Here is a 25,379-nt window from a genome sequence, read left to right on the forward strand (position 1 = left end):
AGCCTGAGGCTCCCGGGCGACCCGATCTTTGACAGAAGATCGAGTCTGACCGACTCAGGATTGCTGCGTCTGCTGAGGGAAAACTTAAAAAGAATCAAGTCGACACCACCCACCCGTCACACATCCGCGGTAGCCAGCGCACCCAAAGGGAAAACATTTTTTCCAGCTCAAGATGGAAGGCCACGCAAAAACGGTCTCTTTATCTAGACTAAAACCATTCTTTCCATCTGACACAGCTCCTAACCAACATTTAAATGGAGCTACATTCCGGGTTCAGTCGCTAAAACCCCAGGTTTCATCTGGGGACTAAGTGATGTGGCGCAACAACTTGAATTTTAATTTCCGGTGCGGATCTCGCTCTTCAATGCGTTTGCCAAACTGGCAAAGTTCATGATAAAAGCCAGGCTCAATTAGTGCTTCGAGGACTACTAGATTCTCCGCAACTGCTTCGCCTGTAGGAGTCACAGGTCTACCTTAGCCAGCTTCTTCTACACATTTCCCTCGAGAGGAGCTAAAAAAAAACATGTCCTCGGTTTATTCATTGACATCAGTAAGGCTTATGAGAGGGTGGATCTGTCCCTCTTGATGAACATGATGTCAGACATAAATCTCTCCCTTGACATTACCCTATGGACTTGGAAAATAAATACGCAACAAGAAACTGTCTATGTGCAGTCATCAGGCTTCGGTAAACAATGACCTGCCCCCAAGGATGTGTTCTGAGTCCAGTGCTTTTCCAACATCTACACATTGGCCTTCCATGGGAAGTGCAAAAGACTCCATGGAGGGAGCTGATGATAGGAAAAATGAAAAATCCAGCTCCATCGCCTTCTAGAGGACCCGCATAGATGTATGTATTTAGACTAAACATCAACAGTGTCCTCCTCAAACACATTGCCTTCTAGGAGAGAACCATCTCTGCCTCATTGGCAGTAAAGGACCATGTTAATTCGATCATTAACAAAGTCAAAAAAGCTGCAAAGTTGTTAAATTTCGCGATGGGGCCCAGCTGATCTTCACTCGAGAGAGGCCCTTAAACTATATAAAGGGGTGGTAAGAACGATCCTGTGTTTGCCCCCCCCCCCCCCTTCTGCCTTAGGTTTCATAAATTTGGCAACCGATGCTTCAGTTGACTTCATGAATTTCGAATGTGCGGTTTATTCAAAGTTGGAATCGTTCTGTTTCCTGTTCAGGACATCCGCAGATTCGATCCTTTCGGCCGGGGTTCTCGCTCTCCGGCAAGCCATAGATAAAGCTATCAGGTTTCGCAAAGGTCGACAAAGTTATCATCATCATGGATTCTCTCCAAGTCATTAAAGTTCTTACCAGCAGAGGAACGACCAACTACCTGGGCTTAAATAGGTCCTTATTCTCTGTTGTGTTGCATTGCATATTTCCAGACGAGTTACTCAGTATAGCGAGTTGGCTCTCTCTCTCTTTGTCGAGCGAAAGCTGGATCATACGAGCAGTCGATGTTGAACTTGGGGGGTCGCCGCTGCCCAACCCCGCGAGAAGTAAGCGATTATCAGATGGTGATCTCTTTCTAGGTCGATGTCAGTTCCATTCTTGTTACGCACATCCAAGAGACAACCCCTGAATCTACTGCTGATCGGAAAGTGGACAATCTGATTGGTCGTACGGTGTCGGTCAGTTGTGCTAGAACAACACAATGACGGGGCGGTGAAAGTTGCAGAAATTCACAAACTTTCCACCATTGTCGTTACGGTCGCCAAGACCGTCTTTACCCATCACTTGTCCGACAATACCTTGTCAAATCCACCCTTAGTATTCAGATCGCCCATTACGATCACCATGTCAACTTTAGGGAACCTCCCCTGAACTTCGATTAATTGCTCGTAAAAAGCATTCTTCTTCGGAATATTAGGTCAGAAGTTTGTCAGAAACCGGCTCCCAGGTCAAGAGAGCGCGCCATCAGAAACAACAATTTTAGAATGGGATCCTTTTATCGAATTGGTGGACCTCGACGCAAAACCGGGATGTCTGGAGTTCCTTATTAAGGCAGGCCTAGACCGGATACCGGTTGTTGCGCCGTTGATGATGATGATCCTTTTACTTGTGTAACCTTAAAAAGAATGAACAATGAGAACTCCTCCTCCCTCCCGTCCCCGTTAAGGCCTCCAAACTTTTTATTACACCTTCACATTTCAGGTATTTAAGCCTAACGGTTACCAGGGCGGACAGACGCACCAAAATCTTGTTCCATTCGAGGTTAAGAGTGAATCGTGGATGAAATTTGCGTACCGTTGCTAAAGGTGAACTTTGCCAATTTTTTTAGAGGCAACTGCCTTGTTTATTGTATAAAACTGTATAAAATACATTATTGGGAGAACTTGAGTCATTGAAATGGTTTGGTCAGTGAAACTGACGGTCAACCCCACATTTGACGTTTTTCGATTGTTTGGGCCTACGAAGATTTCGAAAAAGTTGTGGTTTCAACTGGTCTGTGACAAGCTGTCACCGCCGTACGCTTGCCCAATCATTTCCAGGGTTTATGCACCAGATTTTCCAAGGTGAGCACACAACTTGATTCCGTAAATCTGTGCAATGATTTGCTGCATTTTGAGCTTGCACATATTTGTTTTTGCATGCTCACTCGGCGGGTAATTAAGTTTAAACTAAAGCCAGTAGGCTTCCACAGATAGGGCGCCTTCAAGGTCAAGCCTCCAACTACCAATTCCAACCGATACGTGCTTTTTCATTACTTACAGTATAATCCATACAGCCGATCCCCATTGCACAGGCATTAATAGGCAGAGACCTACCTAGAACTGATCGACTTAAATATCTCGGGTCAATGCTATCAGTCAATGGAGAACTGCGTTATGAAATTGTTTCCCGCATTACTGCAACCTGGATCAAGTGGTGTTCTTTGTGATCGACATGTCAACAAACGTCTCAAATCTAAAATTTACTCGTGTCGTTCGCCCTGTCGTCCTCAATTTTTCTGAGTGTTGGCTGACTATAAAAGATAATGAACGGCACCTCGCGGTAATAGAGACGAAGATGTAGTGTTGGATTAGTGGAGTGTTACGCCATGGTCCCATCTGAAATGAGGATGTTCACGATTGATCTGGGGCTGGACCGGACGTGGAAAAATTGCCAGAAAGGCAGCTTCCACGGCATGGTCATATAATTTGCGCTAACGAGAATTCAGTTGCCAAGGTTGATCTGAAGATCGAAGTCGATGGGAAACGACCAAAACCCCGGCCGAAGCAACAGTGGTTTGATACGTTGAATGGTGATTAGAAAGCCTCGCCACTGCTTCCAGATCAGGCGTTTGACAGAGCAGTATGGCGCAAAAGATTACGACGAGCAGACCTCGAACGGGCCAAGGGCTAACGAACAAGATCTGCGTTGACTTCATTTGATTAGTTTTCGGATACGGCGTCAACGATGTCTGTTTTTGGTGTCATTGTTGGTGAGTTTCTAGATGTAGCCATCACGAATATCTTTCCTTTTCCTTTTAGACTATTTCCAGGATTTCAGGATAGTTTTTGAGGTGCTTCTCTCAAGCAGGAAGACATATTTCACAGACTTGAGCAATTAAAAAATCTGGACTGACGGTTTCGTCCAGGGCAACCACAGTTAATTACAATCTTCCATCTAAAAAACGACAAGACCAATAAAGTATCTATTGCGAAGAAATCCATTTCGAAGAAAGAAGACGCTCTCGTAACCAGTTAATCTAAAAGTGCCAGAATTCAATCTTAAGAGTATAATCCACTCATACTGAATCACATATTGTGAACTTAGTAAAAGTCATAATCACCCATTAGATTGCGTGTAACAATTGCTAACTAAATAATTGAATTGTTACCACAATAACTAGACATCAAATTGAAGTATCAACAAATGCTCCAACGCCATTAGCAAACGAACTTCTGACGAGAAACACTCTTACGTTCGCATCAAGATTTAATTCAAGTATCACTACATGATCAATCTTTCATCTTTTTCCTCTGCCACTTCACTTACCATTCTTGAACTAATTTAGATCTCAAGATAAGCTAACAATACTTTTAACATGTACACATACTTCTGTGAGGGTGGGTAAGTTTTGGAAAGTATCGTTAGAAGAATATTTTGGACATCGCTAAGGACCCTGGAACTCGAAATTTATTTGATTATGGAGATCAAGATTCTGATTATTTTCAGATTCTTCGGTTGGGTAGGTTTTGAGAATGGCCCCGTGAAAGAAATGACCATTTTCCAGTCCTCGCCCTATTCCTATGTGCATTAAATGTCAAAACTGCTGCCAAGCACTAATCGAGACCTTTCATTTGATACCCCACATGATATATTTGGTGAAAACAAAATTGTATACTCCCCTTTTCCGTGTACGAGTATGAGTGCCCTCCTCCTTAAATTCCACGTGGAACACTGTAGTTCACTATGTATACGCGTGAGCATCCACAGTTCCTACCGAATTTGGTGTCAACAGGTGCAACCGTTTCCGCGAAAAATGAGTGTGATAGACAGAGAGAGAGAGACAGACAGATTGGTTAGTTCTGGATAAGAGGGAAAAAGCGGCGATATGGACATGCGGAAATCGAGCCATAGAAGAATCCAAGAAGACCCTCGCGAGTAGCTTCACGAGAGCAAAAATAGATGGAATATCCATCTACAGTTGCTATGTGGCACCAAGTCTTACGAAGGAGGAGTTTCAACCTATGGTGGAGAGGTTAGCAATAGATGTGTGTGTGTGTGTGTATGGTGGGGGAGAAGCTACAGCTTCTGAGCACTCAGGCCGTGTTGGCCCATTGTACTCGCCTCCCCCGTCTAACGGAATATTCCGGATTCGTTAACGTATCGCAGGATTTCCGTTAGTGGATGTGATGCTACCCGTCGCAATTGGAGGACATCGGCACCAAAGATCTGATGCCTGATGCGTCCATAGGCGGGGCATTCACATAGGAAATGCTCCGTGGATTCCGCTTCCTCATAACAGGAGGGGCACGTATCATCTTCGGTAATTCCTATTCTGAACATATGCCCAGCTAGTGAATTATGGCCTGTCAGAATGCCCACAATACACCTGCAAGTCCTCCTGTTTTTCGACAGGATAAACTTTGCGGTACGTATGTTGGGTTCTGGCAGGAAAAGTTTGGTGTGTCGAGCAGCATTTAAGCTCTGCCATCTGTCGTTATGGGAAACTTGTTCCCAGTTTTTGAAAACAGATTTAGCCAATGCTACTGATACCCCAATTGCTGGCTCCGGTCCCGGCATAGGGGAGATTGACCCCTCTTTCGTTAAAGAGTCCGAGATTTCATTTCCTTCTATGCCACAGTGACCAGGTACCCGGAGTAGTTCCACCGTATTGAATCTAGACATAGAGTTCAAACGGTTTCTGCATTCCTGAACGATTTTCGAGGTGATCAAAGGACTGCTCAATGCCCTCAGTGCAGCTTGACTGTCACTGCATATTGCGATGCGCCTGCCCTTCAACCGCTCGTCAATCACCCAGTTTGCCACCCTGAGGATCGCATAAACTTCGGTTTGAAAAACCGTTGCATATTGTCCCAAAGGAAAAGCCCACATCTCGTTTTTATTCGAGAGGTAGACTCCGGCTCCCGAACCCTCTTCTGTTTTTGAGCCATCGGTGTAGAAGACTTCCGTATATCCCGCCACGCATTCCTCTGGGTCTTTCCAGTCCTCTCTACGCTTCAGGGTAACTACATGTCTTCTACCAAACAGATGTATGGGGACACGAGAATCGGGAGGCATTGTAAGAATTGGATTTAGTCCTCCCAGTAACTCTTCCAATGCTCTGTGCCCCCCACATCCGTTGTTTTCCCATAGATCTAATCGAATTAGCCTATGAGCTGCTCTCATTGCAGTGCTTTGAATAAATATATCCAGGGGCTGCAAATTGAGTAGTGCATTCAGAGCTGCGCCGGATGTCGTGCTCATGTCACCAGTGATACCCAGACAAACAGTTCTTTGCAGTGCGTCTAGTTTACGGTGAAAACCTTTTTGTCTCACCTTAACCCACCACACTACGGATGCATATACGAACATCGGCCTAATGATGGCAACGTATATCCACATTACCACATGAGGCCTGAGTCCCCATGTCGAGGCAAAGGTCCGTCTGCACAGCCCATAAGCTGTGAGAGCTCATTTCATCTTTACCTCTACATGTTTGTTCCAAAGAAGTTTTTTATCTAGAATGACCCCCAGATATTTCACTTCTTCGGAGAGTTGAAGGGTAGTACCCCTCATCTCAGGGAGACAAAGTCCATCCAGTTTTCTCCTTTTTGTGAATAAAACCATTGTGGTTTTATTTGTATTAACTGACAAACCATGTCTAAGGCACCAGCTGTCTATCAAATCAACGGCACGCTGTATATTCCTACACACCGTTCCAAGATCCCGATCAACAGCAAGTACAGCCACGTCATCAGCATAAGCTTAAGCGTGTATTGGCAAATTTTGCAGTTCGCATAGCAGTGAGTCGATCAGCATACTCCACAGAAGTGGCGAAAGCACACCTCCTTGGAGGCAGCCCTTCGTCGCTTCTGTAGTTAGGTAGCGATCGACCCCTACCTCAGCGCACAACAATCTTTGCGTTAGCACAGCATGGATCCACTTAATTAAAGCATCATCAACACCATGCGCTCTGGCGGCATCACAAAGTTTTTGAAAAGGCGCACAGTCAAAAGCCCCTTCAATGTCCACGAACACCCCCATCGCGTACTCACCATTCAAAGTTGCATCCTCTATCTTTGTAACCAAAGAATGAAGAGCAGACTCACAGGACTTTCCACGTTGGTAAGCATGTTGGATTTCACTAAGTGGGTGTGACCTAAGTGCGTTTCCACAAATGTGACGCTCCACCAGTCTCTCCAAACCTTTAAGCAAGAATGAAGTCAAGCTGATCTGTCTGAAGTTCTTTGGATTAGAATAGTCATCTTTCAAAGGTTTCGGTATGAAAACTACCTTAACCTGTTGCCAAGAAGAAGGCACGTAGCCCAGAGCAAGACATCCTCGAAAAATATTTCTTAGAGGTCGCTCTAAATGCTCCATACCCTCCTTTAGCATTGCCTGATAGATGCCATCCATGCCAGGTGCTTTGAAATGTTCAAAGGACAGTATGGCAGCTCTCACCTTTTCATGGGTAACAACCGCTTTCACAGTGTTCCAGTTCCCCTTGCAACGCTTGCGTGTTGAAGGGGTTGCAAGAACCGTCAACTCTCCCCCTACCTCTTCTCTCACCCGTTCTCCCGGGTGGTGTACTTCCAGGAGGGTCTGTACTGAGTCCAGTCTGGAGCTCGTGAAAGTACCGTCGGGTTTTCTAAGAGAGTCCAACTTGGCAGACTCATCCCTTTTGAGGACTCTGCACAGCCTTGAAGTCTCCCTTTCGCCTTCCAGTTCCTCACAGTACGCTCTAAAGGAGTCTCGTTTCGAGCACCTCACGAGCCTCTTATATTCACGTTGTGAGTTCCTGAAAATTAACCAGTCTTCGTCCTTGTTACTTTTGCAAGTACGATTTAGAAGTCGCCTGGTTGATTTCCTGAGTTTTTGCAGTTCTCGGTTCCACCAAGGAACCGTTTTACCGCTTTGGCCTCGGGAAATAGGACAAGCCTCTTCATAGCACTCTAAAAGTGTGCCGTTCAGAGTTTTCAATTCATCTTCCAGCACCAAAGGAGTGCTTAGTCGCCTAGGGAACTGTACTTTATTGCCAAGAAGTTCATTGAACTTTGCCCAATCCGTTTTCCTAGGGTTCTGTCTTTGTACTGCAGACTGTTCGCCCGCAATAGTCAGATTGAATTCTAGATATCGGTGATCTGACAGTGAGACCTCGTCTATCACTCGCCAATGTGTAATCAACTCTAACAATTTTGGGGTACAGATTGTTAGGTCAATTACTTCGCTTCTTCTCGGTCCCACGAACGTAGGGGCGCACCCCACGTTTGCAGTCATAAGACCAGCTGAAGTGATAAAATCAAATAGCTTCTCTCCTCTTGGATTGCATTTGCTACTGCCCCAACAAATATGTTGAGCATTCGCATCGCAACCTATTAAGAGTTCGAGACCACTTGATTCTGCATACGCCACCAGATCCCTAAGTTCTTGCGTCGGTGGAGGATACAAAGAATCATAGGGTAAATAAGCGGAGGCAACTATGATGTTTTTCCTCTCGCATTTATCTGGTATTGTATGATGACCGTAGCTAAGTCCTGGGAACAATATTGTCTCAGCATAATTGCCTCTAACCGTCTTGACATCAGGACGCAAGCTCTCGGTCTTATGGATCTTTCGTCGTAGAAGATCCTAGCCCCCTTTACTGATCCAATGCCACAGATTCTGTTGAATCGAACCCACGGTTCTTGCACCAGAAAGATATAGGGGAAATCCTGTAGCTTTGTTATTCTCGCTGCCAACAGGTAGGAGGAAGCTTTGGCATGCTGCAGGTTGATTTGACCAATCTCTATGTTTTTCGACATAAACTTAGTCTATTGTCGCTGACAGAAGAGTCTGGTGGGTCCAGTGTGGATCTTACCGGGGTTTCCAGTTTATCCCCACCTTCCGCCGGAGATTCCGCTTCCTTGTGTTCGATTTCTCTGGGCGTTACCGCGCCTAGTGGTACAGCCACGTCCATGTCCTCATTCCCAAGGTGCTTCATCTTCCTTCGCAGTGCTCTCTTCTGCTGTCGGCTTCGGGCCTTTCCAGGTTCACGGTATCCGGACCGCTTGGATCCATTTCCACACACCGGCGTTAAACCAGTAGCGTCCACGTCACTAGCTTCCCGTTCTTCCCCTCTTCCTGGTAAGGATGAAGGAGAAGGTTCTGACAGGCAGAATTCAGCCGTAGTCGGATTTCCAGTTTCTACCAATTTGAAAGTTTCTGTACTTTCCTTTCTGGCTAACTTCGCTGTAGGCACCAAGTGCAAACTTTCCACTGAGTCGGAAAGCATGCCATCTACAGGTTGATTTGTGGGCGAATATGAATGTGGTGAGGCCTCCAAAATCCGCGCCTCGGCCGCGACATGATTGCTCATGGTCGCGGGTGGATTCGAAGTCTGTGACTTCTTACCACTTGGAGAGTTTAAATCCATCGTTTCCATATTCATATTTTTGGACACCCTTAGTGTAGTAGTAAACTACTACAGGCTCCCCTACCACGACAAGGTGGTGTCCGAGGGAGCAATAGATACAAATGACCATAGCCTTAAGATAAAAGCTGCCGATTTCAACGCATGGACTGAAGAATGAGGCAACCGAGAAACGAACTCACGACGACGAATATTACTCGAAGCTGTTTCTCGTTTAAATCTGGTACTTGCAAACACTGCATTTGCCAACACTTTCCGAAAAGAGAAACGGGATCCGTGATAGATGTCACTTCTGTTAGCGACATTTTGGCTAAGGACTTCCAGTGGTAATGTCAGCGAAGAATATACATATAGTGACCATCAGGCCATCATTTTTGAAACAATACCGCGCACTCCTCTCATTCTTTTACAGGTAGTCTTCAGGGGGAAGCTGTTGTTTCCTGCTTGTAGGTGTTGATAGCAGGTCTGATTTATTGGTGTCGAGCATGTATTCTTTCTCCTTCTCGAAGTGTCCCTCACTTAGTGGGAACGTATACATTCGATGGATCATGAAGTTGAAGGGGGTCACTTTTTGATCCCATGAATGGTTAGAGGTTATCGGGATGGTTCTTTGGGTTTGGGTGGTTTTTCTGTGAATGTCAAACTCCACCTTCCTCTCCCAGTTTATTATTTTGATATCCAAAAAATGGCAGGCTGTGGTCCACTTCCGTCTCCATTGTGAAGGTAATCCTTTTGTGGATGTTGTTGAGACTTGCCAGCACGGAGGTTGCGTCTTGTCTCTTGACAACGGCATGGACATCACCCACATTTTTTCTCCAAAAAGGAGGGACAATTCCTTGTGATGAGAGGGGGTTATCCATTGCAACTCCTGAGGTTGTCTTGTAGAAGGTGAAACAAGTTTTGCTCATACATAGGGAGGCCAGTTGTATATATTGACAAACCTCCTCCCTCCACTCAGGTGAATTTTCTCTCTTCAGAAGGTCTTCTTCCACATAGCAGAGCGCCTCTTTTGCAGGGATGCTAGGGAACAGAGCTTTCACATCAAAGGAAACTAGCATTTCGTTGTTTGCTATTTCCTTCAGGTTTTCTCGGATCCGCTCAATGAGCTCTTCCCTGTCCTTCACCGCGTATTTGTTTTTGAGCTCCCAACTGCTTAGTTTCGAAACCAGCCATTTCGCTACTTTTTCAGTTCCCCCATTTCGTTTCTAAATTTGTGGACTTTACGTAGGCACCCGATCCTTGGAAGAGTTGGGTTGGACACGCCCACCGTTGATAGGTTTTTTACACCCGTTTAATCGATTTTGGTAGGGGGTCTTTCCTTAGCTCAGGGGAGTTACCATTGTTCAACTTTTCCATGACTGCTTTATCGAACTCCTCCTTGTCCATGATTACGCATTCATGTAAAAGACTGATTTTCCCTTGAGATCCCTGATGATGGCGGCTTCTTTGTTCCGGTTTTTGGTCCTCTTATCTTTGGCGCAAAACCGATTATCGTGGACTCCTTTAACACGGAACCCATTCTACATCGCATTCCACAGGAGAGGACCCAACACTGAGCCATGTCATAATCCCCCCGTGATGATGTAGTGCTTTGGTTCCTCATCCGTATCGTACCAAAGTGTCTAGGGCGCCGATCGTTGAGTGGACTTGATGAAAACCAAACTGTTGCTCCGATAGACCATCCCTGTATTCTATGGAGGGGAGAAGTCTATTGTAGATTATTTTTTCGAACATCTTTCCTAACGTATCTATAAGACAAATCGGCCGGTATGATGATAGATGTCCTGGTTGCTTATTGGGTTTCGATAGCTAAACTTTTTTGGTTCTTCCGCAGGACGGGAACAAAACCCTCCATCATGCATAACTCAGACTGATAAACTAGTCAAGTCTGGTTTTAAATGCGACCTTAAGGTCTCTATTGGGAACAGCTTCCAAACCGGGAGATTTATTAACACCATGACCTTTATGCGGTGGGCCTCAGGTCGTCACTATATTGAGAAAAGGATACGTGCAGGTCAGCTGTGGTGTTAGCCTCCGCATCTTTTACATAACAACCCTCTATACTTTTCTCCAGGGGTTTTAGACCACCTGCTGCGTAGCTTAAGCCTACCTCGCATATTTTTCCGTTTCTTGCCGAGGGCTGGTCTTCCTCTAGATCGTTGGGAGTTCCTTCTGGCTCGGAAGCATGCAGCAATTTCATGATTTTTTCATTTCACCAATAGTTTGACCATCTATTAGCCATGATTTGTCCCTTCTCGTTATGTTTCTCATAATTTATGCTATCTTTTCCGAGACGCGCAACCTAGGTACCATGGCCTCCTTTTCACGGACCCGCTCTGATTTCCTGATTTGCGGGAACGTACAACGCCGCATGGCCCATTTTAGATCCGGAGGAAAATTGCCTGGTGATCGCTATGAATATAGTGCTCACTAACAAAGCCTCGGATTTAAAAGCCTCGAGATTGCGCCCAGATCAGGCATTCGATAGAGTTAAATGGCGAAACCGATCACGACGAGCCGACCCCGCTTGTGAACGGGACAAAGGCTGAAGAAAAAGAAGAAGCACAAAACAGACCATTCATATGGGGATGTGCAAGGAAATAAAGAGACGTGGCGCTCGGGGGCGTTGGAAAGGAAGAGATCGAGGGTGCGGCCCAATGGGTTTTCGGTGGTATTGAAATTCAGGGAAGAGGAAGTATTAATAAAGAAAGAAAGTAGAAGGGAAGAGTGGAAGAGGTTGTTGGAAGGAATTGGAAGGCTAGGGTGATTAGGCCAGTGGAGCATGGAGAGGTTAAAATCTCCGCAAAGGAAGAAAGGGAGAAAAGGGAATCTGACATCAAGGAGTTCATACAGGTGAGAAGGACAAGCACAGGGGACGTATATACAAGATACAGTGAACGAGAGGAAGTTGGGCGGGGAGGCACAGAGAGCAATACAGTCAAGAGGGAAAGCTAGAGGAGGAGAAGATGAGTTCGGCGGGGAGTGTATCTTTTATTGCAATTAGGACCCCCGGTGGACTTACACGATGTATCCCGGTCCCTGTAACAGCGGAAGTACCCTTCGGAGTTTAATATGGCATCCTTCAGCCAGCTGTCGGAGATACAGGTGGCATGGGGTTGGCAAGCCAACGCGTGTAAACTGTAGGCCTCCTGTTTGGTCCTTAAACCTCTAACATTCTGATAAAACAGACGGACAGTAAACATGGATCGAGTTACATTGCTCGACGAGGCAAATGGGTTGGTGAGGTGAAGATAAGTGACCTTGACCTTGAAAGACGCAATTACCCGGTCGGTGTTGTTGTCTTTTGTCAGTTTGACGCAGGACAGAGGAGAAAGTAAACTAACTTTGTTCTTTATGTACTCCATGCATGTAGAGTACGTCTCTTGCGAATGCTGCAAATATTGGCGGAACCAAACACGTCAGTAGAGGGTTACTATCTCGAGTCATTAGCTCAGTCTTGCTCTATACCGCCCCTTTATAAGCTGCAACATTGACGACTAAGGGAATCATGAGAAGCCTATTGCGCTTGTACAGATTATGTACTCTGAGAGTGATTTTCAGATTTTGAACGATATCAGACGACCCGGCGTCAGTTATAACCGGGCTGTGCCCGGTAGACACCGGTGGCTGGACAGATGTCACGGATCTAGATTAGGAGAATGACAACCCAAGACGCTGTGCGATTGATCAAGAGCGAGGAAAGGGTATCATCAATGGTCAAACCCGATGGGATAACTCAACGAAAGGTCGATGGACGCATAAGCTGATTCCGATCATCCGTATGTAGGTCAATCGTCGCCACGAAGCCTGTAGTTATCAGTCAACGCAGCTTCTATCTGATCACGGTGGGTACCACAAATACAGGTATTGACATAGGTTTGGGCATGACAACTCGCCAGCATTCCCAACCTGCCCAGGCGAGGAAGAAGATGCAGAGGATGCAATATTTTACAGGAGTCGCTTCACGGTGTGGTGGACCAACATTCTGAGCGTGCCTCTTCTGGTGGAGCGCATGCTTCAGTCGGAAGACAAATTGCAGGAATCAGTGTCATTCGTAATTAATGTGCAAAAAAGCTCTGTATAGCGGAAAGGAAAAGGCGAGCGTACAGTCACACAGGAATGACAGCATAATTGTTAACTGGCCTCGACAGTTCTGCGGGGTTAGCGGTCGAAGGATGCACGGGTGTGGTTTAGTACGTAGGTGCGGATTTACTTCCGTGAATCGTGGACGTCAGCGGTTTTTACTGATGTCTTTGGAAGATTGCACACCCTAGCTTGGCAAAAAAAGTGTCTGGGGGCACGGAATGTCATTTTGTATTCGCGGGGTTGGGAAGAGGTAACTAACTGGCCCGTGACCCTTGTGGTTCGTTCATGTTTGGTATGTCGATGGTGCCTAGATGGTTTTCTTGTGTGTGTTTCCCCATCCCATGTGGCAATCCATATACAGCTGTGTTTGACGCCATATGCTCGCAACCACCTGGCCGAACATCAATGCATCACATGCACACACACTAACGCCAGAGCAAATGCGCTAATTTTTTTCGCGCACATACCGAAGAAGGTCGAACATGCGCAATGATTTTTTTCCACCATACAATTTCAAGCAATGTGTTCTCTATGGACCTCAAAGAAAGGTTTGGTTGTTTGGTAGTGGAGCTGCTATCATTCGTAAACGCTACAAGGTGGCGGGCTGAACAAGGAAGATTTTGCTACCCTGGTCTTTCCCTTAGTCGTCATGGCCTTAGGGATCTGTGGGCATTGAAACGAGCGCATCCCAGCGCTAATTGGGGTACTGACATACTACATGCCGAATTCAATTTTTAAGGTTTTGTGTAAAACAAAACCTTATTAAAATCGGTTGATTGTCTGTCTGTCTGTCACACTCATTTTTCTCGGAAATGGTTATAGCGATTGTCAACAAGTTTAGTGGAAAGATGGGAACTATGAACGGTCATGCATAGAGTGAGCTACGTTATTCTACGCCGAATTTAAGGACGAGGGTGGGGGGGGAGGGGGAGGGTTGTCATATATTAAAAGGGGAGTGTAAATTTTTTTCTCATCAAATATAGCCATGTGGGATATCAAATGAAAGGTCTCGGTTAGTACTTTTCGAAGCTGGTCTTAGTTTTGACATTTGTTGGAAAGGTGGGGAGTGCGGGGAGTCGAAAGTGATCATTTCTTTCACGGATCCATTCTCAGAAAGTAGTCAACCGAAAAGTCTATTCTCTACTAGTGGGACACATGTCCACTGAAATGTTTTTTATAAAAGAAATACACAAAACCTTTCATACTTGAAGGGGTTTTCCGTTTTCCCGACTTGTTCTCTATTGTTGTTCATCTATTATGGAAAATTTTCAATAATAATGAAAGCAAATGATTGGAAGAGATGGAATTCTTATCTAAAAAATTCGGAGACATCCATATTTTCACTGTTTTTGTGACGGTATTTATGCGTAACAGGAGAAAGCGAATCAACTGAAATAAAATATGATTCCGGCCCCGCTGTTACTATCATTTATTTCCCACAATCAGTTCTGTCCAGAAAACTAGTTGGTAAACAAAGTAAGAGACAATATCTAAAATCTTGACCTGATTTTAGAATGAAGCGCTTTTCGCAGTCTCCTATGCAAATTCTTCTATCTGAATTGCTAAGATAAAAATGAATTTATGTCAACAGAAATTCATTCTTCACTTTCAACACATTTCGGTTTCCATTTATTTGATGATTTGATTATTCAACTATCGTTTATTCGGTAGACAGTCTGTCAGTGTGTCAGCCAACCTATCCGATTGTCCGTCCATCTTCTGGTGTATAATAGATACATAATTCTCCTTGCTCCAGTTCCATCGAAAAATGCTAGAATAAATTACTCCAGACATAATTTATGTCATTAGAACGTAATATTTCATGAAAGAATGATTCTGCGGGTTTTCTTTGCTTCCATTAAATATCAGAGAACACTAAATGTGTAGACAAACGGCAGGTAAACGGTGATTGAGATGGTAGATAGTAGATACTAGAGTCAGATGATAGTGAGAGGCAACGGGTGTGGACCAGGCCATGATTTCTTTGAAAGAACAAAACATACTCTAACGGATCCATTTCATGCCTGCATGAGAATTAATGGTTTTTGCACGGAATCTCCTCAACCAAAACCCAACCGTATCTAGCGTCATATCTACTTCAAACATCATGGATTTATCGCGATTTGTTCGGTCTTGTATTACACGATTAACGCGTCGTCATTGCGGCAAATAGTCGTATAAAAACGTTCGTCCGTTCTAATGTCGTTTCCGGTTTTTGTCAACAGAACAACTGGCATTCGTATTGAGAGGGCGGTACCATGCAAAATTATATGGAACGCCAGTTGAATATGGGTCAGGTATCTGTTTTGTTTTAACTCGTTTAGCGTTGTTTGTTGTGTCGTTCAGAGATGAGATGGTCCAGGTAGTAAACTTAAGGTTGTGCAGACTTCAATTCTTGGATTGCCAATTGAAGTTGTCAGACTATAGCAGAGAGATAGGCATCTATATTGGAACCTCCTAAACACTTGCTTAGGGTTAGTGCTGAAGGCCTTCTTGGGACATCTCTCAGGACTCCTGCACTGTCCGTCAGCATGGCGCTTCAATCGGTACTCACAACTTAACCGAAGTCCAGTTGAAAAGTTCACTTAATACCAGATTTGTCGACCCCCCCCCAAAAAATATTTAATTATAGAAGCTTCCTGTCTACTTTTGACCCCAATCATCAGGGCCACTTTTGGGTCATAAAATTTCAAGAGGACTCAGAAAATTTACCCTGCGCAAGTGCCCTTACATTTTTACCTGCAATTGAAGATCTAACAAGCTAAAATATTAGCCAGGTGGAGTTTGCTAGCGCCATAGCCAGAAGCTTCTTGTTTCTGGTTGATGGCGAAACTCTCGAGAGCGTTTCTGAAATGTGATTAGCAGAAGTCGTTAATGATCAGTTGCGAGCACCTAAAAAACGCCATGGTCTTGTAGATGTTATCACATGGATATGATGCTGCCGCGCAACCGTTTCAGGTAACCCCATTCGTGATTATAAGTTAATACAGTGATCATCCTGACTGAACCGAGGAACTTTTATCTAAATCTAGCACTATTCACTGTATCAAAGGAGTTCCCTTCTAAACTCGGTCAAAAACGATGAGCCATCTCTTGACGTAATATCATGAGATGATGGTATATAAAAAAAAGATAAAAAGAAAGCACGATACCGATCAGATGTGATACAATTCTTGTTCTTTTGATTTCCCGTTCCTTGGAGACGAAAGATATGTTAGTGCTGGGAGATGGTTAATTTGTTGAGCTGAACCAGTTCCATGCTGGCTGGGGTTTGGAATAACTATTAGATTAAATTATTGATTAATTGATCTGATAGCGTACGAAATTTATGGGGTACGTATATCAGCTTTGATCAGGTAACAGAAGAAAGCAAAGATTTGGATGAATAGGGAATTGTGTCAGAGAGGTAGGTATGGAAATTGACTCAAACCTCACTTTGTGGAGGTACATATATTGCATTGTAATGGATCCAAAACCAAATTTAAAGAAAGTAACTTGAGAGCACACAGAACAAAGAAAAGATTACAATCATTCTAGGTAGATACGTCCAAATGATTTGACGTAAAATTTTCGTAGATCCATTCATCACTAGAAAAGATATTTACAGAGACCTAATTAACTTCGACTCTCTTACTTCGCAGGAATCTTTTTCATGGAAGCAGATTCTCGGTGACATGCCGACTCCTGACTCTAAATATGTAAGAGATGTAGAAGCAATAACTGAGCTCTATGTCTTAAATCTACGATCTTCTTCGGACATGAGTTAGTGTAAGAGCAATTTTGAGGGTTTGAACATAGCTCTGGCGTCAATCAACTGGGCTCCCATTCTCTCATCATTAACCTGCGACCAAGCCCTCCTCTCCTTTTATTCCATTCTGTCTGACCTCCTTCCTAGTTACGTTCCTTCCTCCCCCAAAATCCTGAGCTCCTACCCATTGTGGTTCACCAATGAAGTCCATAAAAAACTTCGTCTGAAGCAAGCTGCGAGGAAAAAGTTTTTATCTTCCGGAAGCCGTGCAGGCTGTGCCCATTTCAGCGCTCTGCGATCTTCAGTTAAGTCTAGGAAGGATTATCTGGACAGTGTGTAAGTCCAATTGGCGGGTGATAACTTGAAGCCTTTCTCGTCTCGGATCCGTACTGGCCGCAATGCCTCCCCGTCCCCTCTCACTTTCATCAAATTCTCAGGCTCCACTGCTACCTCTCCTCAGCTATCCTGTGATTTACTTTACAGTTAACTCTCCTCGGTGTATAATTCCGCTCCCTCTTCTTCCTTTCTCCCCCTTCTGAGTACAGCTTCTTCCGAATCTCTTGTCATCCCCCTCCTTACTCCTTCTTTGGTGGAGTACCTTATTGACAAGCTTAATGCCAATGTCGGACCCGGCCTCAATAGTCATCCTAACCTCTTCCTGATTAAAGCCTCTAAGCTCATTTCCCATCCTCTCTGCATTATTTTCAATAAGAGCCTCGAAGAGTGTCATTCCCCGGCCCTGTGGAAAGAAGCCTTTATTTTTTCCATACACAAAGGCAGTGACCATAATCTTGATGAGAATTACCGCCCTATTTCGCTTCTCTCATCCTACTTCAAGATCCTCGAGAAGTACGTCAATGACTGGTTGACCACCCACATGGGCCACCTTATAGCTAAGGAGCAGCACGGCTTCAGAAAACGCCCATTCACTGCTACCAATCTTCTGGACTTCCCCAACTTTGTGGCTAAATGGGAAGTCTATGTCATTTACACGGACTTCTCTAAGGTCTTCGATTCCGTAAACCACGAGATACTACTGTCCAAACTCGCCTCTCTCAGGATTCCTTCATCATTTATTACATGTCTTGCCTCCTACCTCTCCTTCCGATCCTGAAGCGTTCCTTTTATGGTTACACTTCTAGTCCTTTTTTCTCCTTCTCCGGTGTGCCACAAGGATCCATTCTAGGACCTCTTTTATTGTTATTCTTTATTAACGCCGATGACCTCAAGCTGTTTTCCTCTGTTTCGTCCCCAACTTTAGTCCATTGGTGCACAGTTAATTAGTTGGCTCGCTTAGAACCTCTCCCAATCCTTTCTCCTACTCTTTTGGTGGTTACTCTCTGCCCTATCTGAATTCTATCCTCGACTTGGGTGTAACCTTGGACAATAAACTCAGTTTTGACAGCTACTACTCCCGATATCACCAATCGTGCTTCCAAAATTTCAGGTTTCATACTACGTTCCTGGGACAGAAAGCAACTGATGAAGGATAAATTAGGTGTCATTGACGTGTTGAAAGGCGTATAATCATACGACTACACGTCTATTTGAAACTCATTGGACAAACAGCTGGCTTTGTCGATTTATGAGCATAACGATCTTCACCGAAGGGTCAATGATGGAAAAAAAGGAGAATTCAGACGTGTTCTCGGAAATATTGAGGGTGGAGTTGAATCTGCTGGAACAGAGCATCCAATGGCTATGGGAAAGACACTCAGAACAAGAAACCAATATGAAAGAAGAAAGAAGAGAAAAAGTTACGGTGCAGGGACTCGGAACCCTAGTACCGGCGGCTTTTGGATGTGGGGAAGCCGTCGATATCCCTCGACTACAGTGGCGGATTAATTGGCTACCGTTGCATCGACTACTGCAAGTAGTCTGGAGAAAGAGGAATTTAAAAGGGTTACATCACTCCCGAGAACGCTTGTTCAAAAAACACGGAAAGATGCCCCATAAACTGGTCATTGATTAGCCCATAGTGGTGTGACTACACTTGGTCGGGAAATGTCGCAGGTCCGAAATCAACGTTGATGAAGGAAGGAAATCAGGGAAGCTCCTGGAAGGCTAATAAATACGGAAATGCCCAGTGGGAAAATCAAGCAGAGGAGGAGTGACAGAATACGGATAAATCATCGTTTGGCCTACTTGGAGGAAAAATAGTGGAGTTGTCCGAATTCATAAAGGACCAGAGCCCGAGCCATTCGTGTACTGTACAATAGTGCCAAGGACGAAAAAATGCCTCGAAGAAATCAAGCGCCACTCAGACAACACAAGTGACTCCCCCTCAAAATCCAAAGGGCGATAAGCTTGAAAAAAAGGAGTAGAGAGGGCGCGAACGATTCTTTCGGATCCTCGCAGGACGCAAAAAGACCTCTCATCGGCAAAGGGGAAGGCAACAAGGGAAGTAAAGCGCCAAAAAGGAACCAAGGAAACATGGAGAAAAATGCGACACATAAAAGAAGATTAAAGCTCGAATTAATTATCATCTCCAAAAAAGATGACATGACTTACACCGATATCCTCAGGAAGGTCAAATTCGATCCTGAGCTGATGGACCTCGGAGAAAACGTCAGCCGAATCAGACGCTCTCAAAAAGGAGATTTGATGCTGGAGTTGCAGAAGTCTCGGGGCAAAACGGTTGAAAAGTTCCTCGCAAAATGGAGAAATCTTTAGGTTAAGAAGCACAAGTTTGGGCCAGAAAGCAGGAGATTGTGATACAATGTGAGGACATTGATGAAATCACGACCAAGGAGGATATCCGCGACGCCTTAGAAAACCAGTTCGTACCACTTGGCTTACAAGATTCCGCAATCAAGGGACCGAGAAAGGCATACGGAGGCACCCAAACGGCAACTACAAGCTTACCAGCTGAAGCAGCGTTCAAACTACTGGTGGCTGGTAAAGTAAAAATAGTTTGGGTCGTTTATCGACTCAGGGAGCAGGTGTCCTTCAAGCGCTGCTTTAGATGCCTGAAATTTGGCCACATAGCGGCCAAATGCACCGGTGACTGTGGCAGGTCAAAAAGTTGCAGAAAATGTGGGGGAGAAGGACATATGTTCAGGGGGTGCAAGGCTAAGTCTGAATGTATGCTTTGCAAGGGGAAAAAGGGCGTCGACTGTCGGCACGTTGCAGGCAGCAGCAGATGCTCAGTGTTTAGGAGAGCCTTGAATGCAGCAAAGAAATGAGGTTGATACAAGTCAATCTCAACCACTGCAAGGCAGCGCAAGACCTTCTCCCGCAGATCATCTATGAGAAGAGAATCGAAGCTGCCATAATCAGCGAGTCTTACCGCAATAATAAGAGCGTCGCCTGGACTGCAGATGTAACTGGCAAGGCGGCAATATGGGCGTATGGAAATCAAGCCATTCAAAAAGTGATGGAATTTTCAGAAGTTGGATTCGTCAAGACAAAAATATCTGGTATCTACATATATAGTTGCTATGCTCCACCAAGCGCGACGATAGCAGAATTCGAAGGAATGCTAGGTATGCTAGTCTCGGATGCAAGAAGTCGAAACCCCGAGATCATAGCGGGTGATTTCAACGCGAACACCAGAGGCCGTATCCTGCTCGAGGCTTTCGCGGAGCTAGACTTGGTGCTTGCAAATACGGGAAGTGTTTCCACTTGTCGTGGCACAGGGTCGGACTCAATAGTCGATTTGACATATGTGAGTACCACATTGGTGAGGAGAATGGCAATGGTGAGCATTATACTCATAGCGACCACCAGGCAATTTTCCTCCAGATCGAATATGGGACATGCAGCGACATGCGTTTTCGCGGAGCTGGAAACCAGGACTGGTCCGTGAAAAAGTTTGAAGAGGATGCATTCATAGAGATGCTATTAGGAGGCCACAATTCCGGTGGTGCGGCTACTGAAAAGGTAGAGCAAATGATGGGACACATAGTGAGAGCATGTGACGCTGCTATGCCGAGGCGGTGGGTCCTCGCAAAAAGGCGCTTAAACTATTGATGGAATGAAGAGATGGCGGAGTTGCGGGATGCATGTTTTCGAACTAGAAGGATCTGCCAAGGATTTAGAGAAAGGCCGAACTTCGACGAGAAACGGCGAGTATATGTGAACCTTCGAGGTTTGCGCAGAGGCAGACCAGAGCCACTGGAGAACAGTGTACAGAGCGGTTATGAAGAAGATGAGAGGGCGAACACCACAACTGACCTGCCTGCATCTTCTGCTAGATATCGTGATGGCGTTCTTCTCCCCGGATAAAGGGGAGCGCAAACAGCACAAGCAAGCATTGGACGTCTACACCATACCTGCGGTAACTGAGGAGGAACTTACGCAAATTTGCCGGAGAATTGGTGATAACAAAGCACCCGGTCTGGATGCTGTTCCCAATAGAGCTCTCAAACTCGCTGTTAAGACCAGACCCGACTGGTTCATCAGCGTATTTGAAATATGCATGGTAGAAGGGGTTTTCCTCGACCGGTGGAAGAGGCAAAAACTAGTTTTTTTCCTGAAACCGAATAAGCACCCAGGACAATCATCATAATATTGCCGACTTGCCTCATCGACACGATAGGAAAAATGGTCAAAAAGGCCATCTACAATAGACTGCTCACTATCATTGAATATAAGGATGGAATATCGGAGCGACAATTTGAATTTCGACAAGCTTACTCAACGATCGACGCCGTAGACATTGCTTTGAAGCTGGCTCGAGACGCGATGTCATCTAATAAATGCTGTGTCGTGGTGACGTTGGACGTAAAAAATGAGTTCAATTCCACCAGCTGAGAGTGGATAAAAAGCTCACTGACTAAAATGGGGGCCCCTAGTTATTTGACTAAGCTCTTCGACAGTTACCTTTCGGTGAGGACACTTTGATACGATGCGGATGAGGGATCAAATTAGTTCACCGTCACCGCAGGAATACCACAGGGCTCAATGTTGGGTCCTTTCCTGTGGAACGTCATGTACAATGGGGTCCTTGTTCTTCCTGTGCCAAAGAAGACCACGATAATTGGTTTCGCAGTTGATCTAGCTGTGGTTGTAGTCGCGAAACAACCTGAAGACGTTGAAGTGTAACCATTACCATTGTAACCAGTTTGACTTTGCGAAACAAAAGGCGGAGGCGATCTTGATTACCAATCGAAGGAAGAATAGGTTAATATTCGTGTTGGCGGTCACATCATCACTTCGAAACCGGTTATCAAATACCTTGGGGTGATGATTGATACTAAAATCAATTTCAAGGGACATCTGGACCATGCCTGTGAGAAAGCGGCAAATATCAGTGTATTATTAGCACGGAAGATGCCTAACATTGAAGGCCCAAGATACAGTCGCAGATTAATTTTGGCCGGAGTGATTCACTCCACACTATTATACACGGCACCAGTTTGGCAGGAAGCACTAGCGTGTGAGAGTAATCGAAGGGAGAGTAAGTATGACTTACCGCTTAGTGGAGTTAAGGGTGCGCCTTTAGAACAATATCAGGCGGCGCAGCGTGTGTTATTGCGGGAATGATCCCGATAATCATTCTGGCAAATGAGACACGTTGCCTGTACGAGAAAAGGAAAATTAATCCATTTGAAAAGGAGGCAGAATACCGAAAGGCGGCATGGCGAGAGTCGCTGGAAAAGTGGCAGCAACGGTGGGATAACAGGCGTGGCTGGACCCACACTTTGATTCCCTGTATTGAGGAGGGGATCCAGCGACGGCACGGCGAGATTACTTATCATCTGACACAATTCCTGTCAGGTCGTGGTGGTTACAGGAAGTATCTGCACCAATTCAGGCTGGATGATTCTTCCTTCTGTACTGAATGCGGTTGTAGATACACCTGAGGACCCGGAGCATGTTATGTTACACTGTCCACGATTTTACTCAGAGAGGAGAAGCCTGGAAGACTCCTTGAAAATCAACCTAAGCCCGCAAAACATTCCTCGGGAGATGATGAAGTCGAAGAGAAACTGGTATACGATGAACTCCGCAATCAGAAGTATACAGGAGGAACTTGAAAAAGCGGAACGCGTAAGGAGGTCGCGAAGAACGGAAGGTTTGGTCGCTTTAAGCGCAGTTCACCCCGCGAAGTAATGCTCTTCGGCGGTCCCGCGGGGAAGGAGGAAGGAAAAAGTGGGGGTGGTTTTAGTGGGTGAGAATCCTTATAAAAAAAATAAACTAAAGTTCACCAGACCGATAGGGAATACGGTGAATAACTTAGTTGATATTCGGTATAAGGAACTGGGGCGCGTGCTGCAATATTCATCGATCGAGAATATTGGGGACAGCGTGTGAATCAAGTATTATGAAGGAGTATCCGTGACATTGCTTCAGTTTATTAGGGCTCGAATCACCATGCATATTCATATCGATATATGCAGTACTTTTTAACCAGGACAGCAACAAACAATGACTTTTCAATAAACTCATAAGAATGCTGCGGACCAAATTCATAGACCAAAGCAGCTCCAGACTCCACTTCAAAATTCTCCTGAATGACTAGCGACATTCTACTATTACAACATTCATTGCTTCTACCGTTACTACTTCAATGAGAGTCTTTGAGATTCGAAGGTAATTAATTTCAATATAGCATTTTACTCGTTGTAGATTTCACGGCCAGTCAATCAATTCCTTCCAAGTCACACGTAATTTCTAAAGAATTTTCAAAAATATGCCAATCACAATTACCCATTTCACGAGTCACAGCGTGATCTAAATTTACTTCACGTAAACTTATCTAAGTACTCACAGTGGAGAGAAAATTAGGGCAACGTTCTTAACATCACCCAATTGGATTTCGGATGCCATTTCTCCAGCAATAAAGGTAGCTGTTGGGAAGTGAATTGAACCCGACCTTGCCGAGATTCTTTAGAAATAATTTTCAATCGGAAACGAAACTAACGTTAATTATAAATTAAATCGTTAAGGCGAATAAAGGAAGACGAGAACTCACTTTGAGATAGTATACGTGCTCGCATGAAGATAGTCTTAACTATGAATCGTTAGATGGCAGATGGCGCCTGAATTTCAATTGGCCGTTAATGACCGTTGCCAATCGAACTTGGACTTCCTTGAAATGAGGACACTTTTTATGTTACCGCACTCTAAACGTGATAAGTAACTGCTTGTTAAAGATATCTACTCACTCACCAGTCGGGTTTGTATCTTTTCTCTCTGGGATCGTGTGACTCTTATCCTTTTGCACAATACTAGAAGGCACTATCGTATCAATTCATTCACAACACTAACGACTCACTAAAAGATATAAACCGCGATTGCTCCCATTGATAACAAAAATTCACAAGACACTATCACGCAAACTCAACAAGATACTATCCCTCGTAATCACAGGGTCATTCACGAGAAAGATATATTTTGACGGGGAGTCGTGAATCAGAAAATTAGGTCACTTGAGAATCACCACCTGAGGTTCAACTTGAACTTGGCTCGCGTAGCAGGTTGACGACGATGCTTATGGTTGAAAGATTCGCGTTAGCGGTTATTCTTGGCGATAAAGGCGCGTAGCATCTTCTTTTTCTTGGCTAGCGGTTCTGTTGTTGAACCGACCGCTTTGATGAATGAAACTGAAGTGAAGCTCAAGATCGTGGTACGCGTGCTTGTACATTTAATCTTGGAGAAAGAAGAAAGTTCTTAAAAGTGACTACTGAAATTATATATGGTTTGGAAGGGAATGTTTGAATGGGTTAGAATTTCAGAAATAGATAGTAAGCGTAGATACTTTCTTTCCATGGTACTTTTAGGTTATTTGCTTGATAGTTAAGTACGATTACGATTTAAAATAAAATTGAGAACGAAAAATTAAAGTCCGTCAGGTTAAAGGTAAACAACAGCCAACAAATTTGGAAGTTGAAAACCCCTACGACTTTGTAAATTGCATGTTAAAAGCCCTAACTACTGACCACTGTTCCTCAAAACTCAGATGTATGAATGTCATTCACCAAGTGAACCTATAATCTGCGTTCAAACTGACCGACAAAATGTTGGCGACTTCTTGATGTAGTTAGCAACATTTGGACACAGCCAAATTCAAACTAGGTAACAAAATGCGGGCGTTTAAGAGATTAAGAGGCTGACTGTCTACCCCCTTAATTCACACGTCGTCAAGTTGTTTAGTTAACATATGCGTCCAAATTAATGCCAATTAGTTGTCGACTAAAAGTTGGCAACATGAGTGCCCCACATTTTGGTGTTCGCTTTATACTTGGTATAAGAGTGCGAACGTTCTAACAATAGATAATTTCTGGATGCATTCAGCAAATTTTGATATCAGGGGAGAGGAGGAGCGGAAGAGACATGTGGCCACTGATTCTTGCCTAACTTTGCTGCGGATGTGTCTTACAGTTTTCTGAAGAGACAGATAGACGATAGAGATGAGAGTGCAAGAGGTTGTAGATGGTTGTGATTTCATCCACCTCTTGACGGATCTGTTCTTTCCGTACTTCAATTATCAATGGTGGTCGTTCGCAAAGAACATTTGGACCG

General features: G+C 44.6%; 1 protein-coding gene across 1 annotated transcript in view; it reads right to left on the bottom strand.

The window, feature by feature from the left end:
- LOC119654601 overlaps positions 1 to 24,472 on the bottom strand; it is a 338,686-nt gene extending 314,214 nt beyond the window's left edge. Inside the window, exon 1 of the mRNA XM_038060072.1 lies at positions 24,027 to 24,472. The gene's annotated coding sequence lies outside the window, so the exon portion shown is untranslated. The remainder of the gene's footprint in view (positions 1 to 24,026) is intronic.
- Between the last annotated feature and the right edge of the window lie 907 nt (positions 24,473 to 25,379).

Source organism: Hermetia illucens, chromosome 4, assembly GCF_905115235.1.
Source record: "Hermetia illucens chromosome 4, iHerIll2.2.curated.20191125, whole genome shotgun sequence".
Classification (NCBI taxonomy): domain Eukaryota; kingdom Metazoa; phylum Arthropoda; class Insecta; order Diptera; family Stratiomyidae; genus Hermetia; species Hermetia illucens.